Source organism: Pogoniulus pusillus, chromosome 20, assembly GCF_015220805.1.
Source record: "Pogoniulus pusillus isolate bPogPus1 chromosome 20, bPogPus1.pri, whole genome shotgun sequence".
Taxonomy (NCBI): Eukaryota; Metazoa; Chordata; class Aves; order Piciformes; family Lybiidae; genus Pogoniulus; species Pogoniulus pusillus.
Window position 1 is genome coordinate 17,935,457 of NC_087283.1, and position 12,219 is coordinate 17,947,675.

Sequence of the window (12,219 nt, forward strand, 5' to 3'; positions counted from 1 at the left end):
TCAAGAGCAAGGCTCCTTACTCCCAAATGTGCTACCACCTGTTCCACAATGTTTGTGCCCCATGATTTTGCTCATGTATTCGGTTATATCAAAGCATTACAAACTTTAGTACTATCTGAACACGCCTGGGAATGTAGACACACCTAGTTGAGAGAATTCTCTGTCCAAAAAACCCCAAAAAGCCACAACAAAACAGAACAAAATTTAATGCACCTTACTTGCTCAGCAACACTAACTTCTGTTAGCATATTGTTTTGGGGTGGTGTGCTCCAGCTCCTCACCAGGCCTGTCTCAAAAGCCTCATCAACACAAGCACTTCTTATTTTTATAAATGTCTGGAGAAGCTGCATTTGGAGCCAGAGGAGGTTTCAGCTAGAAGCCAGGGTTGGAGTTACAGCCAATATGCAGGACAGAAGTCAGTCTCAAACTAGGTAGCAGTGAAACCTCATCAGCTCAGGACACTGATTTAACAAAAATAACTCCGACTCAAGGATTTTTCACCATCAGCCACAGTTCCCTACAGCAGTTTGCCATAGCAACAGCTAAACTTTACCACCCGACTCTGAGGTGTCCCTGGGCTTGCCTCCCTTGTGTCAGATGCCACAATGTAGCATGCCTGGCCACTCCACAAAGTAAGGTGAAATACTTTGTAAGAGGAGAAAAAAAGGGAGAGGTATTTTTTTGGGGGGGGAAATTGTTTTTTTCTTCCCCAAAAGCACTTCTCTTTAGATAAGTATGTAAAAATCAGTTATTCATGCTGTCCAATTATCTCATGCAGTATCATTTGGCTTGTTTGAAAATCAGGTGTACTGTTTCGTAATTAAATTATTCAACAAAACTCTGACTATAAAGCAGTCTGCTAAAACCTAATTAAGAGTATGATTTGATAAAAGCACATTCTGCAGTTTTAGTTTACATTCCTATACGAGTGGGGGTGTCATTATTTCATGCTTTACACTTTTGGTGCTTCACAAGCTGGTTTGGTTTTTGCTTGGTTGGTTGAGGTTTTGTTTAATTTTGGTTGGGCTGGGTTTTCTTTTCCATTCCTTTTCCAAAGCTGATTTTGAACTATGTAAAGAAATACTCCAGGATTAGATCATACTAACTCATCAACAACTGGCAACATCCAGTTCTGATTTACAATGCAAAAACAAAACAAAAAAAATCAAGTAAAAAAGCACAACTCCCCCCACCCCATAACACCTTACCGAACCCTCCATCCCTCAACAAACCTAACATAAAGGCATCAGAAAAGAGCACTATTTCAAAAGCTGGCCCTTGTTCAAGCTGCATATGGTCACATAATCTTTTAAAACACATGATTCAAGTCTCAATTTAATTATGTAATAGCACAAATGGAATTACACTGCAGATGAAGTGCAGTATTTCAGCTCAAACACACACTGGAATTGTGTGACTGACTCAAGCTTATTTCATTTGGTCATTGTATTAGAGGACTTAATTTGAATGCAAGGACACATAGCAAACTATTTCAATACAATACTCCTCCTCTTGACATAAATTTTAATACTTGCTGTGTTATGAAGATAATTTGTCAGGTAGCTTGCAAAGATCATGATAATCCTCTAGTAGCAAATATTTTTCTTCAGTTGTTCTATTTATAGGTTGGACTTGATGATCTAAAAGGTGTTTTCCAACCTGGTTAATTCTGTGATTTACCATATATCCTCATGTGCCTAACTAAAAATGCAGATATGCCTTTCCCCCATGTTTGTATTTGTGTGCATGTAACCGTAAGTGGCATACAGTTATAAAAGTCTTGGGCAGCAACAGGAAAAACAAGACTTTTCTCCTTCAATAAATTGGAAATGCAAAATCCTCATTAGCCCATTCCTCAAGACTTGCATACTCCCTGTGCTGCAATGATACAGACTTCTCTCATCCCCCCATATTTTAGTCTCATTTCTCACCTTCTTTGACCTGCACACCAAACGCTACCTTCTTGTTTTAAGAAATGAAGGGAACACACATTTGGAATCTTATACAGATCTTACTCAACAATAACAGTTTACATACTGGAACTGTTTCTAGCTATCTGTCTATTCAGGCCTTTGGCACTCTTTCCTGTGGAATTCTCCTGAGAAAAGTGACTGGTCGTGGCTTGGATGAGCATACACTCTGCTGAATAAAACACTGGTTGGATGGCCAGGCCCAAAAGATGACAGCCAATGGCATTAAATCTAGATGGTGTCTGGTCACAAGTTCTGCTCCCCAGGGCTCAGTATTAGGACTGCTTCTATTTAACATCTTTTTCAGTGCTTTCGATGAGGAGTTAGAGTGCACCATTACTGAATTTGCAGATGACAATGAGTTAGGTCATAGTATTGATCTGCTTGAGGATAGGGAGGCTCAACAGAGATACTTAGATTGGAATGGTGGGCCAAGGTCAATGGTATGTGCTTCAGCAAGTCCAAGTGCCAAATCCTGCACTTGGGCCACACAACAGTCCTTTGCAACACTACAGACTTGGCAAAATGTAGCTGGGAAGATGTCTGACAGAAAGGGGTTCAATGTTTCTACCAGAAATGGCATGTCCAGCAGGAGTAGGGAAGTGATTGTCCCCCTGTACTCACCACTGGTGAGGTCACAACTCCAGTACACTGTATTCAGTTTTGGGCACCACAATATGTGAAAGACATTGAGGGGCCAGAGCAGGTGCAAAAAGCAATGAAACTGATGAAGGTCCTAAAGAATAAGTCTTATGAAGAGCCGCTGAGGGAACTGGGACCATCTGGTTTGAGGAAGAGGAGGCTGAGGGGAGACCTCATCACCCTCTACAACTACCTAAAAGAACAGTTTCGAGTTAAGTGCTGGTCTCTTCTCACAGGTAATCAGTGATACAACAAGCTGCAACAGGGTAGGTTTAGGCTAGGCATTAGGAAAATTTTGTAACTGAAAGAGTGGACAAGCATTGGAACAGGCTGCTGGGGAAGGTGGTTGGGTCACTGCCCCTAGAAATGTTTAAAGGTCATTTAGATATGGCACTTAGTAATATGGTTTAGTGGTGCACTTGGTACAGTGGGATTAACAGTTGGAACTTATAATCTCAATAGTCTTTTCTGGCCTGAATAATTCCATGATTCTACGACTTTATGTTGTGCAATAAAAATGCTCATTTCATGTTTTGAAGGTTTTCATGTAACTGTTAATATTGGATAAAGAAATTTATATCTAGGACTTGGGAAACTGTAAGTCAGTCAGTCTAGGTCAGATATGACAAAATCGCACAATCAAAACCATGTTCAAAATCATCTGAATGAGAAAAAAAACCCAACAACCAGTTAGAGATTATCAAGAAAAGATCCATATGAAACAAATCTGACCAGTACCTGCTCAGGAGTGAGAACTTGGTGTTAAGATAGCTAAATCCACAAACAACCCCCACCCATTGTCCTTCAGTTCTCAGTAGCAGTCAAAGGGAAAAAAGCCCAACAACCCATAGCAAAAGAGATGAAGGGGGATTGCTAAAGGCCTATAAAGACTGTGAGTAGAGAGTATGGATGAGGACTGACACAGTTTCCATTACATTGGAAGGAAGAGACAGTACCATATGAAGATTGTGTGTCTAGCTAAGGTCTTCCCTGAGCTGAAAGGTTTTAGAGAATATAGTAGGATGTGACTTATGTCCACCTCGGTCTTACTTCTCAACTGCTTATGGCTAGTGTTTTGAGACAAAATACTAGTCTGTACCACAGAACTGTATAGGTTAGAAAATACTTTTAAAATCAAGTCCAAGTATAAACTTAATTTTGAACCAATAAGGCCACAACTATTTCTCTTCTTTGACTGACCTCTCGCTTCATCGATGCTGGGAATAACACAGTGCAGGTGTTCTGGCTTTACCATAGCTTCTGGCAGTCACTTCAAAAATGCCTTGCAGTATAACTTGAGGAAAACAGCTCAGATTAAAATAGAAGGTTGACACAGATCTGATATGATTAAAAAAATAAAATTACATACTCCTTTTCAGGTTATCTTTATATTTGATCCCAGCAAGATTTTTGCCTTGGCCTCAGTTTTGGTCAATTATTTCAATAACAACACAGATAAAAGAACAGTGTGCACAAAAATCTGAAGACAACTGCAAGGTATTAGAAATGTGAACTATATATGCAAGCACAAACTCTTAATTATTTATTAAAGAAGCAGCACTAGCAAAACCAAGGAAAAGTTTTAGCTGGAGCATTACATGTAGAGACACAGAAAATGCTCCCAGCACTTTGCCCATCACAGTTGAGGCTTCAGCTGGAATATTGTAAGACATCATGCAGAAGAAATGAAAAACAAAGTCCCAGTACAAACTGCAGATGATTGCCTACCCACCCAGCATCCAGAACAACATGAAACCATATTCAGAATTACACCTGGCTTCAGCAGAGAGGTAGGGAGCATAATCAGGTTTTCCTCATTGGAATTCAATTCTATACTTGCTATAGTCTCAGAACACAGCTTCTGACACTTTTCCCTACCTTGCATTATCTTTCAAGCTATAAAAATGTTGGGGAAATAACTGATATTATAGAGGAAAAACATTCCACCAGTAGCAAGGCTTTGTATCTGGTAACTCCAGAGAGCACTTACAGCCACTCTAACTGTGGTTACAAAAACATTAAGACCATAGCTCTGTAAAGTTTCTATGATGTATACACACATAACTTCACAGCTTGCATAAATATTTCTGTTGACCACATCAAGGAGAAAGACAAAGCAGCACAGGAGTCCCTTAGATTACAGACACGATTCTACGTTGTCTAAAGAAAGGTACCTCTGATAGAGATAGCAAAGGACAGATCTCAGTAGACAGGGCACAGCAAAATCTCATTAGTAACACTGTGCACTGATCTGGTCACTCATGTCCTGGAGCGACAGGATAGAACTAAAACAATCAGAGACTAAGCGAAGAGCCCAGAGTCGGAGGAGAACAACAAAGTTTGCCTTTTTTTTTAGCCTACCAGAACAAAGCAGGGTGGATAATGTCTGTAAATACCAGCGAGGAGGGAGTGGTAAGCAGAAACGAGGCTCTGGGGAGGAGTAAGAAGCACTTAATTGAAAGCTTCAAGTACAAATCAGCAATTAGAAATGCTGACCCATGTTCTTTCCCAACCAGCGTTTCCTATTTCTCCTTCTGCTCTCCAGACAGGACACTGCGTGCTTGAGGTTTTCTTGTTGGGACTTTAAAAAAAATAAATCCACTTAAATATTTCCAGATTGCTTTATCACAGACTAAGCTAGAGATGAAAGAATGCAGATGCCAAACATGCATGAAACTCATTTAGACCACCAAAAAATATGACACATACCAGAGTCCAGCCCATGCATACAGCAGAATTCTCAAGTGCAAATTACCAAAACAAAAAACATCCTCTAACAGATTGAGCAGAGTGGGCTGCCTCTCACTCTCCTCAGACGTTTCCTCTGTCCACATGTCAAGAAGAGAAAGTGCCTCTTCTATTATGTAGACCTTGTTTGTTCCCCTCTGAGGCCTTTGATAAGAAATCAGGAAATCAGACACTGGAAAGACCACAGGATCTTCTAGGCTGGAGAAGACCCTTAATGTTATTGAGACCAACTATTAAGCTAGCACTAAATCCACCACTAAACTATGTCCCTTAGCACCCCATTACATGCATTTTAAATCCCTCCAGGAATGGTGACCCAAACACTTCCCTGGGCGGCCTGTTCCAGTGCTTGACAAGCTTTGATGAGATCTGGACAAGTGACACAATATTAAGGATTATTATTGCACAGGTGACAGAGCTGTCAAAATACATCCCTCACAGGCTTCTCAAATGGTGTCTAGAAGACTCCACAATATCCAAACACAGGAAACAAACACTGCCTGTTGTTCATTGTTCACTATTAAGCAACTTAGAGTGTTTGTTGGTGCCTTAGATCATCTAAATTTTTCTTATACTTCTCATGCACTTTCTTCTAGTCAAAAATGTTTTAAGTACACTGGGGACAAAGTTATTTGACTAATGGCAAACAGATGGTTATTAAGATATTAAAGAGGAAATCTCCCAGGATTAAGAACCTTTCTCCTCCTTAGGTTAACCGATATGACACTTTCTTCATCCATGGTTTCAAAACTACATTTAGATGTCATAAGTGAATGTATTCTCATCATATTATTCCAGATATTTAATTTCCAAATCTACAGAATTAACACGAAATACCCAAGAAATTCCATATAATTAACCATTCATGTAAAAGGTCAGTCATGGAGAGGTTAAACTTGAGTCTCCCATCTGATGCTTTATACAGCTTAATAAGTGCCACTGCAGTGAAGCAATCTAACAGCTTCAAAAACTGCAAATGCAAAAAAACTTATTCCTGTTCAGGAACATCAATACAATCAAGTTCTCTTTGATTATCCAGGATCCTCTGAGATTTTTTTTTTTTTGGCTACTTTCAAAAATATCTGAAATTCACTCTGTGAAATTAATGCACAGGATCTGAAAACTCTACCTTAGCAAATACAAAAGGCCATTTGATTAGCTACAAATAAAAAACCCTTGAGCTAAAATGAATAAGGTTTAAGCTACTTCAAATTATTTTCCCGCCTGATAAAGCCATTATCACATTTAGAGCATTTACAATGCAGAACTACATTCCTTTGATCATCTTATAAAATTAATTGATCTTGCTTATCTATTGTACTATTTTAAATCATTTTAATTGAGGACATTAGGAGAAGTAATGGTAACAACCAATGCATTTATTAGCTACTGACGTTCAAGGCAGCAATGTCATTTTCATAATCTGAATTTCTCTATAACAAAATTCCATTCTTAATGGAATTTACATATAGATCACCCCCAGCCACAAATAATTTACTATTACTTTAAGTCCTAAAGGACAGGCAGAAAAACTGTGAAAAATCACTCCAGCCATACTTAATTTTAATTATTCTTTTAAATCAGATAGAGACCCTGAAGTTAAATTCTCATAATTAAATAGAAATTAAAAGTTTCTAAAAGCCTTATTTTCAACTCCAATTTTAAATGTAAATGAACATATAAGAAAATTTCTCCATGAAGAACTGAGTAATGTACATCTACAATGTTTTGCTCCACAGACATAAAACTCCTCCATCACCTCGGAGTCCCATGGAAGTCCTCATTTAGTTAAAGGCTATGTGAAAGATTCCAGTATTACCCAGAAGTCCTGATGATTTTTCAGAGCTGTCCTTGCCAGTGTCTGCAGGTCTGCCAGTTTACTTTGAGCCCTAACATTTCTGTGAGTGACTACAAGTTTGTATGGCCATTTGAAAGAGAAAGGTGATTTTCCTTCCCGATAAAGGAACTTTCCATCACTCATTCAGCTGAAGTCTTTATTGATACCAAGTGAATTGTGCCTAGGCTGAAGATCCCTTTGCAAACACGCTTCATCTCTAGCCTTAAGTTGTCTACCTGACTTGCCATGTTCTTAAATATAAGACTGCACACTCATTTAATCAAGTTCAACGTAATGTTCAGCAGCACAAAAGCTAAGTATAGATATGCTGCACAAATCCACACATCAAAGATTATGCCATCATGACACTACATGCTTGGGAAACAGGTTTGATTCTCACTTTTGTTGCACAAGAGTGGGCTCAGAAGAGATAAGGGTCTGGTTACAAGCTGAAGAGATGGGCACACAAGGAACAGCACTGGAATTTTCACCTCTTTTGTCCTTGGCCTAGACTACAGACTGCAAATGCTGTGCTCTCCCCACTGGGATTCTTATCAAAGAGTGAGAGGAGGGGAGAAAAGTAAAAAGAAAGCTGCAATAAACACTGTAAAGAGAAACTGACTTGACTGGTTCTGATGACTATAGACATTTTTGTTTCTCTTTACATGGTTTGTAGTGAGTACAAAGAATTGGCATTCCCTTTATATGATGAGAAAATGACAGTTAAAAGTAAACACTTGCATTTCAATGTACACAGTGCAAGGACACCACCTTATTTTTGCTACAACAGCATGTCTCTCCTATTATTACTAGACCATTGACTCTGAAAGCTAAACTTCTTACTCTTTCACTAAACTTAGTACATTTCTCAGATGAAGGTTTCTTTGTCCTTTGTGGTTGAAAAATCTTATTTTGTGTTTTAGCTTCACTCCCAGAGGAACTCTGAATCAACATATACCCACATTTAAATTCAGACCTATCACACAAGTACCAACTTCACCTCTCTCTTGAGTGCTTCAGAGGAAAGGACTTGCACGATTTCAGTCCTATTTCAAGGCTATTTTTAATTACCACATCCAAAGTTCTTGACAGGAGAGGTAAACACAGAAGGGTAAGAAGAGTTGGAGAGCAAAAGGATAAGAAGAATAGAAACTCTTGAGATAGATACATCTTGAGGAACTGTGCAGAGAGATAAGGAAAGAGTGCCAGGTAAAAGAGAGGAAGCTAAAATTAAACTAGCCGAACTTGAGCAGTTTTTCCTTTTTCTTCCTTTTGCTGGTAACCTTTGGTGCACCTTTCTGTCACCTTTACAAGCCAAGACCTGCACCCTCCTCTACAGCTGTGGTGCATCTGGCACACTACACACTGCGTCTGTCACCAAGGAGCCCATTAATAACAGCAGCACAAGTTTCCAGGCTGTCAGAGTTCTTTTCATTTCAGATTTTTCTCTTGTTATAAAAGAAAAGAGTTTAAAACAATGCAGCTATGTCTCCCTCTAGTTTATGGCATGTACAGTTTGAACAGTGCAGACATGGTTAGCATCTTATAATTACCATGCAAAGCAGGAAAGCTTCATGTTCAAAACTTCCTGGATTGCATATAAATATTGGTAATGATATTTGTGACAGAGACTGATAAAAAAAGTGTACTTGTTCAGTTGGGAAAACCTAACGTATTGTAGATCACGGTGAGAACACAGACAAGACAAACTATCTCTGTTCTATTCAGAGCTGAATTAGGTGAGGTCAACCATGAGTGTGAAGGTGAACACTGATCACACCAAGCTCTTTTGTGGTAACTGGCAGAAGTATAAAATCCATTCCGGATTTCACAGCACAATAACCATCATTCCTGTGTCCTGTCACTGATGATGTCTTTGGGATGGCCCAGCACCTGCCTGCAGTCAGCAGGTGAAGTCTCCTCCTTGTCTCCAGCTGCCTTGCAAGGTGAAAGCAAATGCTCTCCACTTCAATGGGCCTCTCAAACACAACAAAATGTACAAAGGTTTGTTCTTAAAGCCTCTTAAAATCCAAAGGCACTTGTTATTCAGTGTAAGTAACAAATTAACTTAATTAGGTATATCAGCAACTATTCTTAATCTCTTTGGATGTTTTGATTCTTATAGGAGTCAGTCCCAGGAAACACATCCAAGAATACAATTCCTAGCCACCAGACGTGATTTTTATAGGATTTAAAGTAAGTAACAGAAGTGTAAGATTTTATAAGATATTTATGAGCAGGTCATGACAGAACATATGGCTTTCTGCTTTCATACAGAAAAGCAAAACGTGATTGAGTCAAAGGTTTAATCTCTGGATTCTCTGGAATCTGGGAAAATGATATGAAGGTAACTGGAGTGGCCTGAACAGTTCTTCTGGTCTATGGCAGGAAGTTTTGCAATGAAACAACTTGTCCTGATGCCTTGAGTTTTGATTAGCACACCAGAAACATCTAACAATTATTTAGTCTGGATTTTCAATAAAGCAAATTTGCCAAGAGGTTTCTCAATGCTAAGAGATTTTTTTTTAACCTGAGGGGAAAAAAAAAGCAACAATCTACAATGAAAATATTGTTACACCAACTCTGATTGCAGACACAGTCCTCCAACAGACTAAATGTGGATTTATGGCATGATGCTGGCTCTTAGGTGTATGTAGCAAAATCTGCACCACAGTCCTGGCAAACTCCTGTGGAGAAATCAACCCCAAGGCTAGTAACAGTCATGACATGCCTCCAGTGGAATGTGTCTTAGCATAACCCCAATGCTTCAGGCTTGCAAAGAAATAATCATAACATTAAAAGCAGTTAGACAGCTATTAACACACAGTTCTCTCTGACACGACTAAGGAGTGTGGCATCAACTGAAAGGATAAAAAGAAGGTAAAATTGAAGCATCCTCTCAGAAAACAGTTTTTCAGTGAGAAAGTTTGCTTCATTGAATGCTAAGCTGGAGCTCAGGAACAGTAATGGCAGCACTAACAGATGCTTTAATCCTTATCCACATTGTTAAATCTTCAATGTGCAACTTTGTTACATATGCCAAGCATCCTATTTGCAAAGTATTTAACAGAAAACAATTTCATCAAACCCGTGGGCCATATCTCCATTTTAATTTTTATTTCTCTGCTTACAAAAACTTCTATGGAAGTGTCAGTTTAAGGCAAATCACTTGGATTTGATCTCAGTTTATCTATCAAACAGTAACCTTCAACTTTGATCAGCCTAGGCTTGCATGCTTGAGTATCTAAGCTGTCTCACTCTGCCATCCTCCATAAGGGTCTAGATCACTAATGTGGAATGTCAGCCAGAGTGGATGACAGTGCAGGATACTCACTAGTATCACCACATAGTATGTATATCAACACAGTCATGTATCAAATTAAAAAATAGTAACACAGTTTTCTTCTTGTAGTGGCTTCATGGACCTTCCTGACCCACAATGAAAACTGTTTGAGATACTGGAGTTCAGCCTACAGGCAAGGAGAGCAGACAGTGTACTTCACATCTGCAGACCTCTCCACAGACCATGGAAACTTCCAATACCTGGTGATGAAGTGATGGTTCTCACATGTCTGGACAATTCAGAGAGCTGCAAGGCCTCGTTTGTGTCTCAGGAACAGTATGCAGCCTGGAGTCACAGCCCTTAGCAGAAATTACATTTGCAGCAGTCTCCTCCATCATCAAGGTCTGACATCCCCATTACCAAGGTCTGACATCCCTGAAGTGTCAGCAGAGGCCAGCCACAGGGCTCATTCAAGAAGATGATGGCTTGAGGTGACATCAGGGAGCAGATCTTGTGTCCAGGTGACACTCCCTGAAGCAAACCAGGTGTCAGCCACATCAGTCAGTAGTATCTATCTTCTAGGCATATTCAGGGCACCCTATTAAACTTGTTACTCTACTCATACATGCTGGTGAAAAAGAGGAATACAAATAGCCTATGAAAGAAAAAGCAAGTGAAAAGGACAGTGACCCAAACAGAAAACTGTCCATGGAAATACAAAAGGTGGTGAGAAAGACAAAGATAAGTCTTCCAAACAAACTCAAACTGCCTCAAGGCCTCTCACTGCCTGTGACAGCCTCTCAAAGCATTTCGATCCCTTCCTCAGCTACAGTAAAAGTTCAAAATATTTCAGTACTAAAGGGAAAGACATAAAAATCTGAAAGCAGAGATGACCAGGGCTGAGCGGCAAAGCCTGGAGATGTCTAAGCTAGCACAAGGGAAGAAGGTGCAGCAGGCAGACACCTTTTGTTCCTCTCACATCCGTTGCTACCCAACTCCTCCTGGGTAGGATATTAAACCATGCCCAGTGACCTCTATCATGCAAACCTCTGAAAGAATACCTATTTTGAGAGTACAGTTCCTATCTTTTTCCTTCCAGAACCATTTGGGACAGTGTGGGGGGAAAGTGCAGTATGGATAACACATGACACATGCAAATCAAAAGCAGTGTCCTGAAAAAGGAGCAACACTGAGTGATTCAAAGAACATTCCAGCAGGGAAAGCTTATTGTGAAGTTATGGAAGTAAAATGGTTCGAAGGAGAGGCCTCCCATATGCTTATATAGGAGAAACACTGATGGGACAAACATTCAAGAGGAGAAAGGGGGGGAAACTGTATGGCAATATATTTCAAATGGAGACATATACACATATCCCTCTCCCACCAATGCATCTGTGCTGATTCTACAATCACAATTGCAATTTTCATAATAACATGAGACTAAGAATCATAAATTACATGTAAATAGCTTGTGTATAATTTATGAATACCTAGGGCTAGATATTATTATTCTCTGCATTAAGGGGTTTCAACCGAACGTTCAGATTGTTGCATTGGAGCTTCACATCCTCCTGTCTACTCCATGACCCCACAAGTTAAGACACATATTGTAAAAGAACAATATTTACTTATGACCAAAGGGGAAAAGATCTTTGTTGTACTGCAAATCTTTTATTTACCATAGGAAATAAAAAGAAGAATCTAAGTGGTTTTCCTCATAAAAATATTAGAGCAATACA

General features: G+C 39.4%; 1 long non-coding RNA gene across 2 annotated transcripts in view; it reads right to left on the reverse strand.

Moving 5' to 3' along the window:
• LOC135184231 (uncharacterized) overlaps positions 1-12,219 on the reverse strand; it is a 146,485-nt gene that overhangs the window by 53,326 nt on the left and 80,940 nt on the right. Inside the window, exon 3 of one of the 2 annotated variants that reach the window (XR_010305929.1) lies at positions 10,909-11,011. The exons of the other annotated variant lie outside the window; for it this stretch is intronic. This is a non-coding gene — a long non-coding RNA (uncharacterized LOC135184231). Of the gene's footprint in view, positions 1-10,908; positions 11,012-12,219 lie in introns of those variants that run through there. 2 annotated transcript variants of the gene reach the window in all.